At 36.9% G+C, this 24,888-nt stretch overlaps 1 protein-coding gene across 4 annotated transcripts in view; it reads right to left on the bottom strand.

Moving 5' to 3' along the window:
* The window catches only part of RNF19A (ring finger protein 19A, RBR E3 ubiquitin protein ligase), a 79,646-nt gene that overhangs the window by 35,149 nt on the left and 19,609 nt on the right, over positions 1–24,888 (bottom strand). Inside the window, exon 3 of one of the 4 annotated variants that reach the window (XM_069080964.1) lies at positions 11,393–11,541. The exons of the other annotated variants lie outside the window; for them this stretch is intronic. The gene's annotated coding sequence lies outside the window, so the exon portion shown is untranslated. The remainder of the gene's footprint in view (positions 1–11,392; positions 11,542–24,888) is intronic. 4 annotated transcript variants of the gene reach the window in all.

The raw sequence follows: 24,888 nt of genomic DNA, 5'->3' as shown, positions 1-24,888 counted from the left end.
GTGCTGTACAAAGTTACTCCCTATATAAAATCAAGTTATTATGCCACACATTTTAGAAATCACTTCAACAAGCACTGATTAAATGCCTACTATGTGCTAGGCACTGACAAAGACAAAAAAGAAATAGTATCTGCCCTTAACAAGCTTACATTTTATTAGGGGGAACAACATGTAAATAGAAAATTGGTGGTTTCAAAACAAATTTTGGGTTTAAAGGAGAGGAACAAATATTAGATCCATTTGTACAAATACAATGTAATAACCACTGTCAAAAAAAATCATCTCAGAAAACAGACAATTATATATATAAATTATTCTGAAATTCAAAGTTATCCCATGATCTGGTCATCACTAGTTTTTCTAAATTTTATTTTATGAACAACACAAACCCTCTACACCCCGGCTAGAAACTACTTTCCTTATTACTATTCCCTAAATATACCATATGCATTCCTATATGTACGTTTATAAATTCTCCACTATCTAAATTATCTTTCTCCATCCTTTCTAGCTATCCAAAAATGATTCCCTCTACTTCAAGACCTATATAGCTCAAATCTCATTCCTCTGATGAAGCATCATTCTTTGATAACCAACACTGATCTTTCTCTCTTCTGAAATGTATAACTTGTCACATTACGAAATTCTCTAATATACTTATCGTGTAATGAGGTATATACTATGTTACCTGTTTGTATTACATCTCCATAGTAAACTGAAAAATCTTTGACAAGGTCTATGCCCTACCCAAACTTTGGTAATTCCTTAATATCTAGCACACTGCTCTGCTCAAAGTGTGTTCATATTAACTGAATATCACTTATTTGAAATTTAATTACATATTACCATGCGAAATCTCTCACACTGTTGTCATGCCATATTCAGTAACTCCACAAAAGTATTGCGCTCTGATGCCTCCTCCTGGCATAGAGATTAACTTGAATTCTCAAAGGCTATGTCACTTGGGAGAAAGCTCTCTCAATGCCCCAACACCCACAACATCCTGATCCCCAACTTTTCCAAATAAATCTATAAAAATGTACGAGACCTTCAAGCATTCATGACAAAATTACCACAAGCTGAAGAGAAAATGTGGTATTCAAACCTAAGACTCAGAGAAGCATGAAAACAGGAAAAGAGAAATAATAAAAGGATTTAATGAGGTTTAACTATTTACATCCTACATGGGAAGATGACACTTTTAACATCTATGAAGAAGTTACAGAGTTTAGGAGTATAGACATAGTGGGCATGCATGGGCTTGAGTTAACGACAATGGGATGATAGTGTTAAGGGTTATTAAGGGTTCCCCTGGACTTGTCTTTTTGTGTTACCATATTTTCCAGTAACACTGGACTTAGATCATGCAGGAAGGCCCTGAATATGTCAAGGACGAAGCTCTCCCTGAGCTGACATAATTTGCTGTTGCACCCCAAGCTGGACTCCCTGTGTGTCCTTAAAAGGGAAGACGGGGGCCAGCCAGTCTGTGCCAGGCTGGGACAAAGCTTGTGCAGCTGGGATCCTTTGCAGATAAGCAGACCCTCCTATCTTTATAGTCTATCAGTTCCCAAAAGAAAAGAATGTTGCTTTTGCCATCACCTCGCTCCTCAAGGGAGTGGCCTTGTCTTTCTTCCTATCTTTGCTGCACTGGTTCCCCCCCTCCCCTGCCATGTTACCACCCTTCCCAGTATCCCCTTCATCCTTTGTCCTGCTATCATAAAAATGTAAGGTTTTGTAAAGACTGGGAGCCCTTTGGGTTCCATATGCATGTTCATTTCTCTTGTAATAAACCTGGTTTTCACTTAAGTCTTGTGACAGTGTGTTTGTCTGTGGCATCAAAAAAAAAGGGTTAAGAGAAAGAGATGTACTAGAAGAAGGGGGAAGGTACATTGGGAAAAATTATCTCACATGAAAAAGCTTTTACAATGAAAAGGAGTATGGGGAAATTCCTAGCTCACAGAAGGATTAACACAGACACGAAATTGGGTACAGAAATCCATCATCCTACAGGAAAGTAGGGGGGGAGGGGAATAAAAGAAGTGGAGGATTGGGGAAGGTGGTGGTCAGAAGCAAAACAATTTTGATAAGTGGGGAGAGAGGAAGGGAGGGTGAAGGAGAGAAGAGAAGGGAGGGTGAGAGAGGGAGAGAAAAATATATGAAGAGATACAGAGAGAGGGAGGGGAGGGGGAATAGGATAGAAGGAAATACACAGTAATCATAACTGTGAATGGGATGAACTTACCCCATAAAATGGAAGTGGATTAAAAACCAGAACCCAACAATATATTGTTTACAAGAAACCCATCTGAAACAGAGAGACATGCACAAAATAAAGGGAAAAGACTGGAGGAGAAACTATTATGCTTCAGTTAAAGTAAAAAAGCAGAGGTAACAATCATGATCTCAAACAAAGCAAAAGTAAAAAGTAGTCTAATTAAAAGAGATATGCAGAGAAACTACATTTTGCTAAAAGGTACCAGAGACAATGAAATAATAACATCAATACTAAACGCTAGAGCATCCAAATTCTTAAAGGAAAAGTTAAATAAGTTACAAGGAGAAATAGTAAAACTATACTAGTGGGAGACCTCATAGAACTAGATAAAGCTAATTTTTAAAAGTGGTGGTATATGGTTGTGATAGAACACTATTGTGCTATAAGAAATGACAAGCAGGATGCTTTCAGAAAAAGCATGAACTGATGCAATGATGTGAGAACCAGGAGAACGCTGTACACAGTGAGAGCAATATTGTATAACAATCAACTGTGAATGACTTAGCTATTCTCAGCAATACAATGATCCAAGACAATTCCAAGGGACTCATGATGAAAAATGCTATCCACTTCCAGAGAAAGAACTGATGGAGTCTGAAAGCAGATAAAAACACTATTTTTCATCACTTTATTTTTTTGTTTTTTTGCTCTGTATTTTCTTTCACAACAGGACCAATACAGACATATGTTTTTCATGATTGCATATCTATAACCCATATTAAATTTCTTGCCATTTCAAGGAAGGGGGAAGAGAAGGAGGGAGAGAATTTGGAACTCAAAATTTTTTTTAAAAGAATGTTAAAAAAATTGTTTTATGTGTAATTTTAAAAAATAAAAATAAAATGCACTATACTGAATCCTGGGTGGGAAATCCAAGAAAAAAATTACAGTTGAGTCATATGTCCATCTCTGGATGGCATAAGGAGATAAACAGAGGTCTATGGACACTGGGGATGAGGTCCTGCTACGGGCACACATTCCTACTCAAGAAGAGGCTGTATACCAGTGCAAGAAAAAAGCCCTAGTTCAGGGGCAACTAGGTAGCACAGTAGATAGAGCACTGGTCCTGAAGTCAGGAGGATCCAAATTCAAATTCTAGCTCAGATGCTGACTAGCTATGTGACCCTGATCAACTCACTTAAACCTAATTGTCTCAAAAAAAAAAAAAAAAGTCCCCAATTCAGTAAAGAGGAGCCTAAATTTGAGTGAAGAAACAGGTGCCAATTCACATCTGTCACTCACAATGAAGCTCCAGGTCACATATCCAGGTCAGATTGAGGGGACAATAGCCAAGGAGTGACATTTCAGGGTAAGAGGTAGTCTTGGGTCCTAGGTTATATACCAACCAAGAAGCAATTCTAGGAGTAAGCAGCAGTATGTGACTTGGACTCCTGGGATAAAACAGCTTTAAATCCAGTCGGAAATCTGCACTGGAATAATTAGGGCAGAATCCCAGAGTGAAGGGAAGGATATGGCTCTTGTCACTCTAAACCAGCAGTTTCCCAGCTGGCTGACATTAGCTGAGTGCGGCAGGAATCTACTGGGATTTCCAAACAGTGGCAAGCCCATAAAAATGTTGTAGAGATCCAAATGCAGGTCAGGAACCTGCAGAGCACAGACCAGGGGATAGCAATAAGATTATGCCCTGCAAAAAATGCAACACTCACTACCCCAAGAAAATAACAAGAGGTCAGGCCCAGATATTCCCTCCAGAAATGTGCAGAGCCTAGTCCTAACACAAATCTGAAATCAGGAATTAAGATGGAAGATGAACATACAAAAGGAAAAAAAAGAATCTTACAATTAAAAGCCATTGTAGTGATAGGGATGCTCAAGACATAGACCTAAAAGAAAATTACTCCAAAACATCTACCATCAAAACTTCAGAGACAAATAAAGCTTGGGCCATAAATTCAACCAGAATTTCTAAAAGTTATTAACAGTTAAATTTGTTTAAAAAATAAATGAAATGAGATCACTAGAAGAAAAATTGTACAGAAATTAGAGTCATGAAAGAAAGAATTGGAAAAGAGATGAACTACTTAGCACAATAGATATATATACAACAAACTCCCTAAAAATTAAATGGACCAAATAGAAGCTAATTACTCCATGAAACAACAAGAAAATATAAGATATTCTGTAGTAAAAACAAATGAATTAATAAATAGACTGAGGAAAGAAAATTTAAGAATCATTAGACTGCCTGAAAGTCATGGTTAAAAGAGTTAAGACATCTCAAAAAGTCGTAAAACCACCCAGATCTCTTGGAAACAGAGAGTGATGTGTAAATAAAAGAGAATCCACCAGACGCCTCCAGAAAGAAACTTCAAAATAAGAGCTCTTAGGAACATCATAACCAAAATCCAGAGTTTTTAAGTCAAAGAAAAAATTAAGTAGCCAATAAGAATTTAAATACCAAAAATCCAGTCAGAATCATACATAATATAACAGAACTTGGAATATAATATCCCAGAAAGCTATAGTATATGGACTTTTAATTTACCTAGCAAAACTGTGTATAATCCTATAGAAAAAATGGACCTTTAGTTACATCAATTAATAAAAAATGTCAAACTCAAATAGAAATGGATTCCTGTGGGTTGCATTATTGACTTAGAAAACTACATTGTCTGTGTTACATTGTTAAAATTTTATTTTGTTAAACATTTCTCAGGGGTTTCTACAGAGTTTAACGACACCTCTAACATAGAGGACTTCTAAGCATTCCTGATGAAAAGAAACTCTAAGTGCAAACCCAGGAGTATAGAGAATCATGGGTTAATGTCTAAATTCTAATGTGGGAAGATGATACATGTGTCCCTCTGAATTCTATCATCATTAGAGGTCACAAAGAGAGTTTAATTAGACAGATGACCTAGGAGTAATTCAATCATGTGTTGATTCACTTAAAAAAGAATGGAAAAGGAGGGAATAAGGAAAAAAAGAATGGAAAAGGAGGGAATAAGGAATATATTACATGGAAAAGAGATAGAGCAAAGTTATAGGAAAAATTATCTCACATAAATGGGGCATGTAAGAAGTCTATACAAACAAGAAGGAAGGATGAGAGGAGAGGGTGACACTAGAACCTCACTCTCATAGCTATTCAAAAGAATACACACACACAAAATTGAGTACAGAAATACACTACTCAACAGAAAGAGAAGGTGAAGGGGTCAGAATAAGAGGGAGAGTAGATAAAGGGAGGAATTAACCCTAAATGAAACTAAGGGGGTACAAAAATATTTACAGCAGCTCTTTTCTCAGTGTCAAAAAATTCTAAACTGAAGGGTGCCCATTAACTGAAGAATGGCTGAATAAGTCAAAGTATAAATATGATAGAATACCATTGTGCTATAAGAAATAATGAAGGGGAGGTTTCTCTGACACCTAAGAAGACTTTATGGACAGATGCAGAGCAAAATGCGCAAATCAGGAGAATACAAACAACTCTGATCAGTATAATCTACCATTGATGGGGTGCTTGGGGTGTCTATGTTTGTAACATCAGTTTGTAAAATCAATTTGTAAAACCAGTTTGTAAACTCGAATTCCCACCCCCACCCCCAGCCTCAGAGCATTAACTCTTCCCTTTCCCCTGCCAGCACTCTGCCTAGCAACAACTCATGAACTGTTTATCTCCCTCTAGTATAATGGCCAGCTGCACCTATGAATCCTTCAATGTTAACTTCTTAGCCAATTAGGCACATCCTGAATCCCCCTTAGCCTTGGTTCCCAACATCCATCTTGTCAAACATGACACTGATGGGTGGCAGACTAGGCACTTCTCAGTCAGCCCTGACCGAAAGCTGATTTAGTGACATTTCAAGCCTAAAACCACACCTCCAGGTAGTGCCCCCCCCCTTGGGCTATTTCCTAGTGAATTATGGGAAATACACCTGCGCAGTTGATATTAAAAGTGCATGTTCCTTTGCAGTTGATATTAAAAGTGCATGTTCCTTTAAACACTGACCACTCCTTAACTCCTCCCTAATCCCACCCTTGCTCACCTAGTTAGCATAATTGGCATCTGATTTACTATTATAACTCTTTATAAACTATACCTATGACTTTTTTAAGGTTGCAGGTTCCCTAAGACCTCCTGCCCGCTGTATAGTGTAACAATAAACTTTTACAATCCTGACTTAAAAGCCTACTTGGGTCCTATGAATTCATTCCAGACTGCCCACTCAGGAACTCTGGTCATTGAAGCCCCCATACCACCTATCACCCCCTCATCAAGATGAAATATGCTATCCACCTTCCTTACAGAAAGGTGAAGGATTTTGCACAGAATGAGACATTTTTTTCAACATAGCCATGAGAAAATTTGCTTTGCTTAACTATACATGTTTAACAGGTGTTAATTTTTCCTTTCATTCTCAATTGGAGCATGAAGTGGGTTTTGGAGAAAGAAGTGGGATTTTTGCTAATGAAAGTAATTTTTTTTTTAAAGAAAGCTTTTTTAAAAAAGCACTACAATTCTACCAAGCTGGAAAGTTTTCAAATATAGTCACAGGGACTATTGGCTGAAGATGAGTATACCTAATTTTTAAAGAAACTTTTTCCTAGTAGCTCAGATCATGAAATCTTTGGCAAAAGGAATCCATGAAACAAAAACACAAAAAGTCCCTTAGCCCTTCGAAAGCCCTTTCTGTTTCAGCAGCAATAGCAGGGGCAGAATGGTGGTTACAGGGACAGACAGTACCAAGCACAATTAAGTTTTTTTAACTAGTTGTAAACATTAACTTTACTAGTACTGGGTTCTATCCAGTTCAAACAAGCTTAAATTTAACAGGTTCACTCCAGTTTAAACCACTTCAATTCAGGACTACAACAGGCTCAAACCAGTTCAGTCAGGTTCAAACCTGGGTAAGTACCTTAGTGCCTATGGCTCTAAGTACCTATGCACCTAAGGATCTAATTTACTAATTACCAATGTATCTAATTATATAAATAATTACATAAATGTCATGTCAGTCCCTATGCACCTACTTATCTAATTAACTAATTACCTATGTGCCCAAGTAACTATATAAATAATTACCTAAGTACCTAAATATATAAATAATTATCTAGTACCTAATGTCTAATTAGGGCAGCTAGGTGGCATAACAAGCAGCTAGTGGGTAGAGTGCTGGGGCTGAAGGTAGGAAGACATCTATATCTCCCTGAGTTCAAATCTGGCCTCAGATACTTACTAGCTATGTGACCCTGGGCAAGTCACTCAACCCTGTTTTGCTTTAGTTCCTCTTCTGTCAAATGAGCTGGAGAAGGAAACAACAAACTACTCCAGTATCTTTGTCAAGAAAATCCCAAATGGGGTCATAAAGAGAAATAAGACTGAAAAGCAACTGAACAACAACAAAATGCCTAATTACTTTTTTTTTTTGCCACCTTTTGGAGGGCAATTGGGGTTAAGTAACTTGCCCAAGGTTACAGGCTAGTTGTTTTGTGTGGGTGTTAAGTGTCTGAGGCCAGAACTGAACTCAGGTCCTCCTGACTCTGGGCCAGCGCTTTATTCACTGCACCATCTAGCCAACCCAAAATTTTGTTTGTCTTTTTTTTTTTTTGCTTTTTGGAGGGGCAATTGGGGTTAAGTGACTTGCCCAAAGTCACACGGCTAGTAAGTGTTAAGTGTCAGAGGCCAGATTTGAACTCAGGTCCTTCTGATTCCAGAGCTGGTGCTCAATTCATTGCGTCACCTAGCCACCTCTTTTTTTTTTTTTAAGCAAGTGCGGTTAAGTAACTTGCTCAACGTTACAGGGCCAGTTATTTCTGGGTATGATGCTAAGTATCTGAGCCCAGATTCAATCCCAGGTCATCCCAACTCTGGGGCCGGTGCTCTTACTCTTACCACCTGGCCACCCCTTGCCTAATTACTTAATACCTAAGTACTTATTAAGTGTCCATGTCCCTAAGTACCTATGTAGCTAAGTATTTAAGTACCTACTTATTGTTGTAGTTTTGTTTTTCATTTTGAGAGAGGACAAATGAAATTACAGGGTAATGCCTTGATTTGTACATGAATTGAATTGAAGTAAAGCAGAGTTGCACAAAATTGTTACCCTCACTCTCTCTTCCAGAGTCATAAGAGTCCAGTGGCAAGGCAAAAGTCAAGATGACTAGTGATGGCCTGGGATGCAGTAAATGACCTTGAGTCTTTGATATGCTCTAAGTGCTTCAGGTCCCTTCCTGGATGTTGGAACAAACTGTTCTCATCTAGCCACTCCACCAGGGGAAGTCTTCACATTCTTGAGGTAGACATCTCCCTAATTCAAAACCCAGTTGGTTACCCTCAACCTGTCTTAGCTCATCTCTCCAGACAGTTTACCTGGGTTTGGCCACTATGAATGCTATAGTTTCTTGGAGCCATAGGTGATCTGAGTGTCAGGAAGACATGAAAGGTGGATGAGCAGCTCTGTAAAGGGCTGACAAGCCCTTATACCAAAGTTACTAGTCCTCTCTGAACACTCCATGTAACCCAGTAACTAAATGATTACTAAAGTACCGAGATGCACTTAATATTAAATCACTTTGATGCAAAGATGGGCATGGGAGTATAGTTAGACAAAAAAAGTTATAAAATATGGTTCTGGATCAAAAATCACAAGACCAAAGGTTTTAGATTCCTCAGAAGCTTCATACTTTTGTATGATGAATATATTCTACAAGAAACAGGGGGAAATCACTAGATATAGATGAGCACCAAACATCACTAAAAAAAATGGACATATAAATTGACATGAAATAATTAAAGTTATCAATATCAGAATCACTTTTAATATATCATCATCATTGCTAGCATTTATTTTGTACTTTCAAGTTTACAAAGTGCTTTACATGACTATTTTATACAATCCTCACAATGACCCTGCGAGGTAAATGATATTACTATTTTTTTTTTACAGATGAGGAAACTTAAGTGTCTAACGAAGGATTCAAATTCAGGTCTTCCTGACTTCCAAGTCCAGCACTCTACTGTATCACCTATGTCATCTTTATCACCAGGTGTGTATATAGAGACTGTCATACAGAGACTTCCAATAAATTGGAAGGATAATGCTGACATGATAATAGAGGGAAATTAGACCAGCTCCACCTTGACTAAATAAAGCTATTACTGCTAAACAGTGGGAAATGGGTAAAAGAAAAGACATTGCTCAGACTGTCAGGCACATAGTAAATTCTTAATAAAGGCCTATTGACAAACTATCACCATTTCTCATGGAATCTTTAACTGATAAAGCAACTACCAAAAGGAGGCCAAAGAGTTTCAAAAATGTCTCAGCATCTCTTTAACAGAAGGGAAAAGATGGCAACTAAGAGGAACACTGTTTTAGGATGGAAACTCATCTGCAAAATTGTACAGATCCCCCAATATGTAAGTAGTCAAGTGATATGAATAGCCAGTTTTCAAAGGAAGAAATGTGCACAATAAACAATAACATGAAATAATACTCCAAATCAGTAATAAAAGAAATGCAAAGGAGAATACCTGAGTTTTTACCCCATGGTTATCATATAGGCAAAGGTGACAAAAGATAAAAACAGTAAATATTGGAAAGGCTATGTGAGTTACACTATGTTATTGTTGGAGCTCTGAATTGGTCCGACTGTTGTGGAAAACAATTTGGAATAATAAATAATAAAGTTACCCACTGATCAAATGACACCACTACTAGGCAAAGTCAGACAAGTGGAGAATTCCCATATATATTAAAAAAAAAACCCACATTTATTGCAGCACTTTTTGTTAGCAAAGAAATGGAAACAAGTGGCTCTGCAAACGATTAAGAAATCATTGAAGAAACTGTGGTACATGAATGTAATGGAATATTACTGTGCCTTAAGAAATCACAAATATGAAGAATTCAAAGTGACCTGGGAAGATCTGTATGAACTGATACAGCACAAATTGAGGAAAAAACAATTTAACACTATGACTACAATAATGTAAAGAAAAAACTGGAAGATGTCACAACTCTCATAAATACAAAGACCAACTCTGAATTCAGAAGACTGAGGGTGAAATACTTCTACTCTCTTATTAGAGGAGAGGTGGTAGATCTGGATAGATGTAAAACGAGGCTTATATGTTATAAGTGGATGGAGGATGTTTATAAGGCCAATGTTTTGGTTTCTTTAACTAAAACTCTTCGGTAAGAGAGATGGTTCTATTGGGGAAGGAGAGAGGGATGGTACTGGGAAATGACAGCAATGTGAAGTATCAACAAAACATGCTTTTAAAAAACACTACAGAGGATAGTAAAAGATGAGTAGTACTATTTCATAAAATATTAAAGAGTACAGAAAGGGAAAACAAATTCACAAAAGCCCAACACAAGACCAAATTAAGCCAGATCATCTCAAGACTTTCAGGGATAAAACTAAAGAGGACTAATAGAAAAAATGGAAGAGATGTGTCAGCATTTCTATACTATTTTCATCAATGATGACAGCAGGACTTCCATATTGGTTCCCTAACAACTCATTGCCCAATATACCATATGAGGAAGTAGAAATGGCATAAAAAAATAGAAACAGGAAGAAAAACTGAACCATACAAAGTACACACAGAAGAACTCTATGCTGAAAGTGACAATTTTGAAAGCACTGATTACATTTTTCAGGATATCTGAAAGAGGGGAAGATAGATACCAGATGATGGGGTGGGGGTGGGGGGGGAATCATATATGGCAATATAACTGAAAGAGAGATATAGAAGGCATCAATAATTATATATGCCTACCTTCTCATCCCTATAAAATCTTAATGAGGATGATCTACACACACACACACAATCTCTGATGAAAATATGACAAAGGAAGAGACAGGCTTTCAAAAATAAATGCTATGTAACAGGTGACATCTTCATAGTCATACAACTGACTAAAAGGTACAAATACTATCTCCACAGTTTTTAACATTCACTGGTAATTTTTTTTAAAATAGCATTTGATTCAAAAGAATAAAATACAGATTTTAAAGGCTCTCCTCTAAAGTGTCTCCCATATGTTCAAGTCAAACAAGATTCCTTGAAAGATGCGACAAGTATATTTAACAATCCTCTGATTATTAAAAGAGGCATAAAACAGGGAGACATATGCTCACCAAAGGTGTTTTGTCACTGTCATGGAGGATGTCCAGCACAGAGTCCAAATGGAAAGGAATTCCCTATGGATGGTGAAGTCCTCCAGATGCTCCTGTTTGCAGGTGACATTGTGCTGATTACATCAAGCCCGGGAACACTGCTGAGCCTCCTAAATGAGATTCACAATCACTCAAGAGTTCAGCCTAACTATCCACACAGGAAAAAGCAAGTGGATGGAGGATGTTTATTGTTCAAACTATTATAAAAAGTTGAATGGAGAGACCAAAGAACTGGTCCTTCAGTACCTGTACCTTGTATAGACATCCCACAAGGATAATGAACTAGGCCTAAAACTGAAGAGGCATAAACTTATGGGTTAGACTGCCTTTGGGAAAACTGTATAGTGCTTTTAATAAACTTAAGCTTCTGCCTGAAACAAAAACCTATCTCTTAACACCAATAATTTAGCAGTTATGCTATGACTTTGAGTCATGGAATATCCACAGCTTCTGAAAAATCAAAATTTCAGGTCACTCAAAGAGCAATGGAGAAATACACTCTGAGAATGGGTAAGTTGCACCATATTTCCAATAAATAATAATACATAAGAATCCTGGTAAAAGTTCACAGAGATACATGACTGGAAAAGGAGATGGACTGGGAATGTAGCAAAGGGAAGGATAATAACGCACTTGTGTGATGCACTAGTTTCCTACATAATAGGGATTAAGAACAAAGATCCCAGTCTGTTAGGTGGACTTCCTCTGGAGGATTTATAGGACATGAACAAGAGTCATACACAGCAGGGATGGATTGTGATCTGTACACCACTGGAGGGAGTACCTAAAATGATGAGATCACAGATGAATTATAGGACTTAAGTACACAGTGTAAGAAGCCAAAGGAAAGCATAATAAGTTTGGAAATATTTCTACCCAAAATGGCTAAAACTAAAAAGTTTTATATAGTAAGGTATAAGCTTTAGTTATCTGGAAAACTAGCTTGTATGGTATGCCTCATTATTTGATGCAGATAGCTTAAGTTTTTCAAAAAATTTTCACATAATAATGTCATTCTATCTTCCCTCCCTTGAATCTCATCTATTATCCCTATGGCTTTGTGGCTTCTTTGCAAATCTCAAATCTAGGTATTCTCTATCCTCAGTTACAACCCTAAATCTCTTAACTATCTGCCATCAAGGAAGGTTGTGAGCTATATCATTAGAGGGAACTCCTCAATGGCTAAGATCTTAGATTCATCTGAGTAGTTCAACACCTCAACATGTCTACAACTCAACCCATAAAACTGTCCTTCTTACTTTCTATATTTCTGTGCATGATGCTATTCCCAGTGAGACCCAGACTTGAAACCTTATGTTCTCTGCTCTCCCTCACTACCAAATACCAAATATCAATTACTTTACAAAGCAATTAATTATATCTTTTATACTCTCTATCAACCTTTTTCCTCTCAATTCATGCCGCCACAACCATAGCTCACCTCACCTCAATCTTTTGTCTACATTACTATAATGTCCTTCTAATTGGCGTCATTATTTCCTATCTCTCTTCTCTTCAAATCATCTTTCACAAAACTAACAAAATAACTTTCCTAAAGTACAAGTCTGATCACATTACTCTCCCCTACTTAAAAACCTTCAGTTATTTCCTTTTGCCTATTAGGGAAAAAACCCTTTATCTGGTATAGTAAGCCTTCTATAATATAGCTCCAGTCTTACAGCCTTGTCTCTAAAAGAGTCAGTGTAGAGCACTATCTTCACAGAGGACAGAGTTAGGAAGACCCGGGTTCAAGTCATTCTTCTGACCCATACTGGCTTGAGCGACTTTCCGCTTAAAATCAGTGTCCCAGACAACTCCTTTCAGGCTATAAATTGCTGAACAAGTGAAGTATATTACCTCACTGATAGTTATTTACACAGAGATACCTACCTATGAAATCACAAGTCTGGATAAAAACAAAGACAAAAACACAAAAATGTACATGGCACAGTGCCAGGCACCAAGGATATACTATATAGACAATTAAATACAAGGTAATTTGAACAGAAAGAAGTCATTTACACAAACATAGGTGGTAGCAAGAAAGGCTTTGTGCAGAAGGTATGTAAAGAAACTAAGAATTATAAGTGAAGGAGAAATAGAGTATATTCAAGGTATATTTACATGTATTTGGGTTCTGAAAGGTACAGAGAAAAGAGCTGGAAAGCTCTAGGCCCATGCCTGGGGTCAATCCCCAAGCTGGGAAAACACCTCTTTCCCTGTCATGTTCATCCACAGAATTTTCTTCCTTGCAGTCTTAATTCAGACAGCAGGAAGGCTTCAGGAAGATTTCCCTGATCCCCCCTAAGGCTGAAAGTAATTCTTATCAAATTATCCAGGGCACTTTGTCAGGATCTCTCCTTTGCTATTACTGTAAGATGGATATAAACAGGAACTTTAAAAGCATGGTATAATGAAAAGAACAATGGCTCTGGAGTTAACAGAACTTGAATCCAAATCCTGCCTCTGCTGCTATATGACCACAGGCAAAGTACTTTATTTGACTAGTACCAGTTTCCCCATCTGTAAAAGAAGGGGTAGGAACATGTGACCTCTAATGATTCTTCCAGATCTAAATTCTATGTATGAGGTACAGAATAATAAAATATGATGTGAAGTTTAAGGAGGAAGGTCATCATTACCAAAGGGGGAAATCAAAGAAAGTTTCATGGAGGAGGTGGTATTTGAATTGGCCTCTAAAGAATGAACAATTTAGTCAGTCAACTAAGCTCATACTACATGCCAGGCAATGTGCTAAGAAGTACTGGGCTATGTAATCAAGAGGCAGCCAGGCTCAGTGAATGCAAGACAACTGAAAGACAAAAAGGAGATTATAAATGAAAGCCAGTTTGTTACCTACAGAGCAGGCATTCTAGAGAACACAGTGAAGGGGATAGGAGCTTGGGGGTGGGGTGGAGAAGGGAATCAAGGGGGAGGGGAATAAAGGTGCAATTAGTGTAGGGTGGAGAATGGGGTTTGGACAATGGTAATCAATGGTTCAGAATCATGGGGATGGGGTGAGTATGACAGGGTTCAAGTAGGTTAATCATTGAAGAATGAGTTCAGGTAAGTTATCATTATCTATAGGAATCTCTTCTCAACTGGACTTGTCCCAGGACATCAGGCAGCTGTTTGGTAGAGTTGTGGTGGTGGTGGTGATGAAGGACAGTTCCTGGAGACTGATGGAAGAAAGGAAGGCAGACCCTGTAAAGTTGTAGGTGGCCAGAGATGATGCCTTTCTGGAGTATGACAGAAGAGCTTGGGCAAGGCAGGAGAGATTTCAAGAGAATAAAGAAAAAGAGGACATTCTACATATACCTTCTAAACAAAGGAACACAGGATGCACAGACATACAGGAAAAGTACAGGGTGTATTTAGAGGATAAAAATTGGTCCAATTTGGTAAAAGCATGTAAACTATAGTATTGAAAAATAAGGTTAAGAAAGTTGGGAGAAGATCTTAGTGAAATGGATGAATATTTACAAAAATATAGGTTGCCCAAATTAACTGAAGAGGAAGTAAATTACTTAAATAACCCCATCTCAGAAAAAGAAATCAAACAAGTCATCAGTGAACTCCCTAGGAAAAAATCTCCAGGGCCAGATGGATTTACTAGTGAATTCTATCAAACATTTAAAGAACAAGTGATTCCAATACTCTACTATTCAGTAAAATTAGTCAAGGAGTCCTACCAAATTCTTTTTATGACACAAATATGGTACTGATACCTAAATCAGGAAGAGAAAAAACAGAGAAAGAAAATTATAGACCAATCACCCTCATGAATATAGATGCAAAAAATTTTAAATAAAGTATTAGCAAAAAGACTACAGCAACTTATCACAAGAATAATACACTTTGATCAGGTAGGATTTATTCCAGGAATGGTTTAATATTAGGAAAACCATCAGTATAATTGATCATAGCAACAATAAAACTAGCAAAAAACCACATGATTATCTCAATAGATGCAGAAAAGGCTTTTGACAAAATACAACATCCATTCCTATTAAAAACACTAGAAAGAATAGGAATAAACGGAGCTTTCCTTAAAATAATAGGTAGCATCTATTTAAAGCCATCATCAAGTATTATGTATAATGGGGAGAAGCTAGAAGCATTTCTAATAAGATCAGGGGTGAAACAAGGATGTCCACTATCACCCCTCTTATTCAATCTGGTACTAGAAATGTTAGCAGTAGCCATTAGAGAAGAAAAAGAAATCAAAGGAATCAAATTAGGCAAAGAAGAGACCAAGCTATCACTCTTTGCAGATGATATGATGATATACTTAGAGAATCCTAGAGAATCAAGTAAAAAATTACTTAAGACAATAAATAAATTTGGCAAAGTTGCAGGATATAAAATAAACCCACATAAATCCTCGGCATTCCTGTATATTTCTAATGAAATTCAACAGTAAGAGATAGAAAGAGAAAACCCATTTAAAGTTACTGTAGACATTATAAAATATTTAGGTATCTACTTGCCAAAACAAACCCAAGACCTATATGAACACAACTACAAAACACTTTTCACACAAATAAAGTCAGATCTAACTAATTGGAAAGACATCAATTGCTCGGGGCTGGGTCGAGCTAATATAATAAAAATGACAATTTTACATAAATTAAATTATATATTTAGTGCCATAACAATCAGTTTACCAAAAAACTACCTTACAGAGCTAGAAAAAATAGTAACAAAATTCATTTGGAAGAACAAAAGGTCCAGAATATCAAGGGAATTAATGAAAAGAAATGCTAGGGATGGTAGACTAGCTATACCAGATTTTAATCTGTACTATAAAGTAGCAGTCCTCAAAACTACTTGGTACTGGCTGAGCAATAGAGTAGTGGATCAATGGAATAGATTGGGTACACGAGACTCAGCAGTCAATGACTATAATAATCTACTGTTTGATAAACCCAGAGACCCCAGTTTTGGGGATAAGAACTCACTATTTGACAAAAACTGCTGGGAAAACTGGAATATAGTATGGCAGAAACTGGACATAGACCATTATCTAACACTGTATACCAAAATCAAGTCTAAATGGGTGCATGATCTAGGTATAAAGGCCGATACTGTAAGCAATCTGGGAAAGCAAGGAATAGTTTACCTGTCAGATTTGTGGAGAGGGGAAGACTTTATGACCAAACAAGAATTAGAGGGCATTATAAAATGCAATATGGATAATTTTGATTACATTAAATTGAAAAGCTTCTGTACAAACAAAGCCAATGTAACCAGGATTAAGAGGGAAGTGGAAAATTGGGAAAGAATTTTTACAACCTATGTCACTGATAAAGGATTCATTTCTAAAATATACAGAGACCTGAGTCAAATCTATAGGAATACAAGTAATTCCCCAATTGATAAATGGTCAAAGGATATGAACAGGCAGTTTACAGAGGAAGAAATTAAAGATATCTATAAGCATATGAAAAAATGCTCTACATCACTATTGATTAGAGAAATGCAAATCAAAACAACTCTGAGGTAATACATCCCACCAGTCAGATTGGCTAAGATGACAAAACAGGAAAATGACAAATGCTGGAGAGGATGTGGACAAATTGGAACATTAATGCATTGCTGGTGGAGTTGTGAACTGATCCAACCATTCTGGAAAACAATCTGGAATTATGCCCAAAGGGCTATAAATAATTTCATACCCTTTGACCCAGCAATACCACTTCTAGGGTTGTATCCCAAAGAGATCATAGAAGTGGGGAAAAAGATTCATATGTATAAAAATATTTATAGCAGCTCTTTTTGTAGTAGCAAAGAATTGGAAATTAAGGGGGTGCCCATCAATTGGGGAATGGCTGAACAAGTTGTGGTATATGCATGTTATGGAATACTATTGTGCAATAAGAAACGAGAAGCAGATGGACTTCATATTTACCTGGAGAGGCTTATAGGAACTGATGCTGAGTGAGAAGAGTAGAGCCAGGAGGAATTTGTACACAATTACAGACACAACGTATGTGTGACGACTAACTTTGATAAACTGGACTCTTCTCAGCAATTCAGAGTCATAAGTCAACCCCAAAAGACTCATTATGGAGAGAGATGTTTACATCCAGAGAAAGAACTGAGACTGAACCCAGACTGAAGCAAACTATCTGCCCTTTTTTGTTTTCTTGTTTGGTTTTGTTTCCGCTTTCCCACTGTTCATTCCATCTGTTACAATCCTTCTTTATAACCTGACTAATGCCTAATGTGAAAGTATTTGCAGATACTATACTTGATTGTATGCTGCCATGGTGGGGGGGGGGATAATTTGAAACTCAAGGAATTGTGGTAATGAATCTTGTAAACTAAAAGTAAACAAATTAATAAAGACCAAAAAAAAAAAAAAGTTGGGAGAAGGCTGGAAATGAGGTTGCCAAGGACTCCTACTTGCTATTCTTCATTCATGATACTCCATTCCCTGTCTCTGTGTTTTTGAGCCTTCTCCTATATGTGGAATGCTCTCCACTCCTCACCTCCACTCTCTGGCTTTCTTCAAGAATCTCTTCAAATCCCAGCATCTGAAAGAGGCCTTTCTTGATCCTTTCCTCCATTGCTACTCTTTTCCCTCTCAGATTACCCCTGGTTACTGTATTGTATGTGTGTATTTTGTATGTAGTTCTATATCACAAGTTATCTCCACCATTAGAATGTGAGCACTTTGAGAGCCAGAACTGTCTAATTTGTCTTCTTTTGTATCCCTAGAGATCTTACCAGTACCTGGAATATAAGTAAAATATGTGCTGATTGACAGACAAGGTAAAGAAATGTGAACTCCATATAAAGAAAACAATAAAACAAAAGGTGAAGAACTGAAACTGGGCAAAGAAGAAAAAAAAAGAACTCAGAGCACCAAAGGAAAGAGAGAATATTAAAAGTTAGAGGACAGGTAGAGGGTGGTCACCATCAAGAAAGGATCTACTGACGATACTGACAAAATCTCTGAAATTGTGTCTGACAAGCCAAAAAGAATAATTTCTAAAACTGAATCCTAGGCTACATAAACACAATAAGGTACATGGACCACATGTGAATTAATCCTAGGCATATACACAGATGGAACAAAAGAGACTCAAAATGGCAGAAAGAGATAGAACAGGATGTAATTATGCTTACATCTTAGAACAAGGCTAAAGGTTGGTCAAGAGTTGAGAGAAGCTTTAGGCAGAGACAAATAAAAAGCTAATGAAATATTCCAGGTAAGAAGTGATGAGGGGCCTGAACTAGGATAGTATACATATGAGTAGTGAAGAAGCGTCTGTCCAAAAGATGTTATAGAGTTAAAAATAACAAGACTTGACAACTGTTAGGTACGTAAGGTGAATGAGAGAAAAGAATTGAGGATGACAATAAAGTTATGAACCTAAATAACTGGAAAGATGACTTTGTTCTTGACAGAAGTTTGGAAGAAGGGTGAGTTGGGGGAGGTGGGAGGGAGATGAAGAAATAATGGATTTCTGCTTTGGATATAGTAAGGTTGAGATGCCAATGGGACATACAATTAATAATGTCTAACAAGCAGCTTATATGATAAAGAACTAGACTTCTGGAGAGACCAGAGCTCAGTATCTAGATCTAGGAGCTATCTGCATAGAGATGGTAATTGAACTTGGGAGGTAATGAAAAATTTTTTAAAAAGAAAAAAAGAAGGGTTGAGGACAGAGCTTTGGGGTTTATCCCCAGTTCATGAATATGATGTGGATGATGAGTGAGCAAAGGTCTGACAGGTAAAAGAACTGGTGGGGGAGGGGGTGGGAAGGGAAGGGTGTGGGAGAAAGAAAAAGAGTGTGAGAGACAGAGAGAAACAGCAGGCAGGCAGAGGTCAACCAGAGGTCAACAGGTCAATAAGGAAAAGGAGAAGAGAAGGAAATAATAATAATGCCATCTAACATTTATATATTACTATGTGCCAGACACTGTGCTAGGCATTTTACAATTATTTATCTCATTTGATCCTCACAACAACCCTAGGAGGTAGGTGCTATTATTACCCCCATTTTACATTTGAGGAAACTGAGGCAGACAAAATAAGACTAATAAGAAGACATTAAATTTGACAAGAGATCACTGGTATTTTAGAGAGAGCTGTTTCAGTTCTCTTCAGCTTCAAAAAGAGGAGTATAACCAGTGGCACTGAATATACAAGACTTTTTAAAGAGTATGACTCTTGGGGTGGCTAGGTGGCGCAGTGAATAGAGCACTGGCCCTGGAGTCAGGAGGACCTGAGTTCAAATCTGGCTTCAGACACTTAACACAAAACTAGCCATGTGACCTTAGGCAAGTCACTTAACCCTAATTGTCCTCCAAAAAGCAAAAAAAAAAAAAAAGAATATGACTCAGAAGAAGAGAACAAGGATGATACCTAGAAGGTATAATTGGATCTAGGAAGTTTTTTTTTTTTCTAGACTAGAAAAGATTTAAATATGCATATAGTCAGGGGGAAGGAAGGAAGAAAAGAAAGGAAAGGGAGTAAGAATTTAATTTAGCACTTTATGTACCAGGCACTATGCTAAAACGCTTTTTTTTTTTACAAATATCTCATTTGCGCTTCACAACATTCTTGTGAGGTAGGTGCTATTATTACCCCCATTTTAGTGTTGAGGAAACTGAGGCAAACAGAAGTTAAGAGATTTGCCCAAGGTCACAACAGTTAGTAGTACCTGATACCAGATTTGAATTTAGGTATTTTCTGACTCCAGGCCCAGGGCTCTAACCACTGTGTGGAATGACAACCAGGTGTATGAAATGACCAAAGAGGCAGTTTTAGAGAAACCTGGAAAGACTTGCATAACTGATGAAGGGTGAAGTGAGAAAAACCAGCAGTAAAATTAACAACATGTTAAAGATACATTTAACTTTGAAAAACTTAAGAACTCTGACACATCACAAATCTCAAAGACGCATTCTCCCTACCTCCTGGTAGAGAAATGGACTCAAGATGCAGAAAAAAATCAAACACTGGACAGGGTCAACGTAAGAATTTGTTTTGCTTGACAAATTTGTTACATAAATGTCTAATTTTTCTTTTTTTCAATGGGAAGGGGGCTTGGGAGGGAGAGAAAACGAATGCTTGTTAACTGGGAAGGGAGAGGTAGGAGAAGGAAAAAAATAAGTCAATGAAACAGTATCCTCTCCTTCAGCTAATATTACTTAGAAGAGGAACCATTTTTATCACACCAATACAAGTTAATACACACACACACACACACACGCTTAGCATAAACTTAGCACATATGATATAAAAAATACCAAGATACATGAAGTTCAGAAAACTAATCAGAACATAAAAGGAATTTATTATAAACCTGGGTTTTCTTCAAAATGCTGCTGGATATCTATGGATTCTAACAACTTGTAAATAATTTTACTTCTCTCAGTCTGGACATCTATCCTGACTGGTGGTGGAATTGAAACAAAAATGTGGTTTCAATCAATTTGAGGCTTTGATAGCTTTTAAAATGCTATGTTCAACTGAGTATGAAAGTCAGATTTTGAATTTAAATTATAAATAGCATCAGTTTCAACTAGCAGCCAAATTTTTTTACATTCAATAATATCCCTAATTGCAGTTTGGCCCAAAATGATCACATATAGACGAAAGTAGAGGATAGTTTTATTTATATCACAATCACAGGGATTTTAAAGTCTTCGATATGTTGGCTAGCAACCCTTCCCCTTCTGGCCTTGAAGCTGAACAAGGTGCTAGTCCTTCTGGCAAGTCTATGCCAGATACAGGTACAATAGAGAGTTAAAAAAAAAAAAGTATCACGAGAAGCAAAAGGACACACAAATACACCCACTTATGTGGCAGTCCAGAACTGCTTCAAGTGCCAGAGGCTTCTGCCCAAAGATATCGATATAGATATATATCTGCCTTATCCCCCAAAATACCTTTCCAGTTAAACCACAAGAAGAGACCACTCAATAATCCTTCCTCTATTCATATCCTCTTTTTTAAAGGTGAAAGAGAAAGGGGCAGATAGGTGGCACAGTGAATATAGCACCAGCCCTAGAGTCAGGAAGACCTGAGTTCAAATCCAACCTCAGACACTTAAAACACTTCCTAGCCATATGACCTTGGGCAAGTCACTTAACCCCAATTGCCCTGCCTTCCCCCCTCCAAAAAGAAAGAAAGGTGAAGGAGATATAAGGTAAAAGCAACATGATAACTGTGGAGAAAAAAACCACAGCATAAAAAGAGAACTCAGCTGGTTACCCTGGCTCTAATACCTATTAGTAGTTATATCATTTTTCAAGATAAGGTCAAAATGGACACATGAGCTAGACATAAATGGAAATATCATAAGTAAATTAGAAGAACAAAATATATTACCTATTAAATTTATGGATAGGAGAAGAATTCATGAATAAGAGATGAAGAACACTGTAGGATGTAAAATGGATAATTCTGATTACATTAAATCTAAAAGATTTGTACAAATAAAGCCAACATAGCCAAGATTAGAAGGAAAGCAGAAAACTGGGGGTAAAAAAGTACAGTTTCTTGGACAAAGACCTCATATCTCAAATATGTAGAGAACTGAGTCAAATTTACAAGAATATTTGGGGTGGCTAGGTGGCGCAGTGAATAGAGCACGGCCCTGGAGTCAGGAGGACATGAGTTCGGATTCGGCCTTAGACACTTAACACTTACTAGCTGTGTGACCTTGGGCAAGTTACTTAATCCCAATTGCTCTGCCTTCCCCCCTGCAAAATGTGTGTATGTATATAAATATATATAAATTTACAAGAATATGAGTCATTCCCCAATTGATAAATGGTCAAAAGATGTGAAGGCAATTTTTAGAAGAAATCAAATCTATCTAGTCATATGAAAAATACTCTAAATCATTACTGATTAGAGAAATGCAATCACCATCAGATTGGCTAAAATGATAGGGAAAATGACAAATGTTGGAGGGGATGTAGAAAAACTGGGACACTAATATACTGTTGGTTGACGCTGTGAACTTATCCACCCATATTGGAGAGCAATCTGGAATTATGTCCAAAGAATCATAAAATTTTGTATGCCCTTTGACCTAGGATTACCACTATTAGGTCTGTTCCCAAGGTGATCGGGGAAAAAGGAAAAGAACCTATAAGTTTTAAAATATTTATAGCAGTTCTCTTTATGGTAGTAAACAAGTGGATATTGAGGGGATGTTCATCAATTGGGAATGGCTGAATAAGTTGTGGTATGTGATTGTGAAGGAACACTACTGTGCTGTAAGAAATGAAGAACAAAAGAGTTATCCTTGAGGTCCAAAATTTAGCCAAAAGACACAAACGGTAATGTGGTAATGCCCTCACCTCAATTCCTCCATAACATTTTAAAGGAGAGGATTTACAATTCCTTGAGGCAGCTAGATGGCAGGGAAGATAGTGCACTAGTCCTTGACCCTAGACAACTCATTTACCCTCTGCCTCCATATTCTCAACTCTAAAATGGGGATACTAACAGAGCTTAACCTTACAGGATTGTTTTGAAGACCAAATGAAATGACAGTTGCACAGTGCCTGCCTGACACACAGTAGGTGTTTAATAAATGATGATTCCCTTCTCCCATTCACCCCATCCCAATTTCTTGATCCCTAATAGTTGAGAAGTCACTATAAAATAGCCCTAATTATGACTTTCAGAACAAACTTCAGCAATAAATATTAAAGTTTCCCAAAGAGTAAGTTTCCAGGAACATCAATCACACCTGTCAATCAATTCTAGGACACAAATTCAGTTATGCCCAAATCAACAGTGACAATCTATTTATGAAACTAAGTTGAGGAGAGGTCCTGCATCCTTTCTTCTGTCAGATTCTTTTCCTCTCTTCTTTATTTCAACCTCTAATATCAAGCTTTACCCCTACAACATGGGTCATTTGGGAGTTAGGAAAACATTTGTATTGTGTTGATGAAAAAGAATTAAAACTTTCTATGGTCTAATACTTACAATATACAAAAGTTTACGAATTAAACAAGGCAAGACGACTTAAAGCTCAAAAACTTGATGTTTCTGCATGTGTGCAGAAAGGTTGTTTATTAAGTGTGTTCTTGCTGGCAAATATTGAGTATCAATAACCAGGTAAACCAAGTTAGTTCAAAAGGCAAAGTGGAAACAAAAGAATTTTGATAAAGTCTGTTTTAAAATTTTACTGATTTTAGTACAAGAATTGAATTTCAAACTGATTAAACATATACAGAAGCATAGAAGGATTCATAGCAGCTCTTCTAAATATTGATAACTAACACGAAGCACCATGCAGAAAGCATGCTACCTGTTCTATAAAGAATTAATTACCTAATGCCTTCACAAATTGGAGCTCAACACTATGAAATGCAAAATGAATAATTTTGATTAAACTAAAACTTTTTTTGCACAAACAAAACCAATGCAATCAAGATTAGAAGGAAGCAGAAACAATTTTTACAGCAAGCATCTCTGATAAAAGGCCTCATTTCTCAAATCTGCAAAGAACTGAATCAAATTTGTAAGAGCACAAATCATTTTCCAATTGATAAATGGTCAAAGGATGTGAACAAGCAGTTTTCAGATGAAGAAACCAAAGCTATCTAGGGCCATATGAAAAAATGCTTTATATCACCACTGACTAGATGCTGAGGTATCACATCACACATATCAGACTGCTTAATATGACAAAAAAACAAAAATGACAAATGTTGGAGAAGATGTGGGGAAAATGGGAACACTGATGCATTGTTGGTAGAGCTGTGAACTGATCCAACCATTTTGGAAAGAAATCTGTAACTATGCCCAAAGAGTTTTAAAACTGTGCATACTCTTTGATCTGGTAATAACACTGCCAGGTCTGTATCCCAAAGAGATCATAAAAAAGGGAAAAGGACCTACATGTTAAAAAATATTTATAGAAGCTCTTTTTGTGGTAGCAAAGGATTGGAAATTGAGGGATGCCCATCAATTGTGGAATGGTTGAAAAAGTTGTGGTATATGAATGTAATGAAATATTATTGTGTTCTAAGAAATAATGAGCAGGCAGATTTCAGAAAAACCTGCAAAGACTTACATGAACTGATGCTGAACAAAGTAAGCAAAACCAAGAGAGTATTGTACACAGTAACAGTAACATTGCACAATCATCATCATCTCAGCAAAAGAAGTTGTAACAGAAAATGCTAAACACATCCAGAGAAAGAAGTGATGGAGTCTGGATACAGATGAAAGCATACTATTCTCACTGTTTGTTCTTTTTCTTCTTTTACAACATGGCTAATGCAGAAATATGTTTTACACAATTACACAGGTATAACCTATATCAGATTGCTCATCATTTTTAGGAAGGAGAGGAAGAAAAATTTGAAAATCAAATTCTTTTTTAAAAATGAGTGTTAAGTATCTTTACAATTAATTGGAAAAAATAAATTACTGTTAAGTTTTTTTTAAAACATACTGAAACTTACTT

The sequence above is a fragment of the Petaurus breviceps genome, unplaced genomic scaffold (assembly GCF_028583685.1).
Source record: "Petaurus breviceps papuanus isolate PSGF00001 unplaced genomic scaffold, PetGlider_PUasm1.0 98, whole genome shotgun sequence".
Classification (NCBI taxonomy): Eukaryota; Metazoa; Chordata; class Mammalia; order Diprotodontia; family Petauridae; genus Petaurus; species Petaurus breviceps.
The sequence above is the reverse complement of the archived record's forward strand: the minus strand, read 5'-3'. Positions and strand labels throughout refer to the sequence as shown.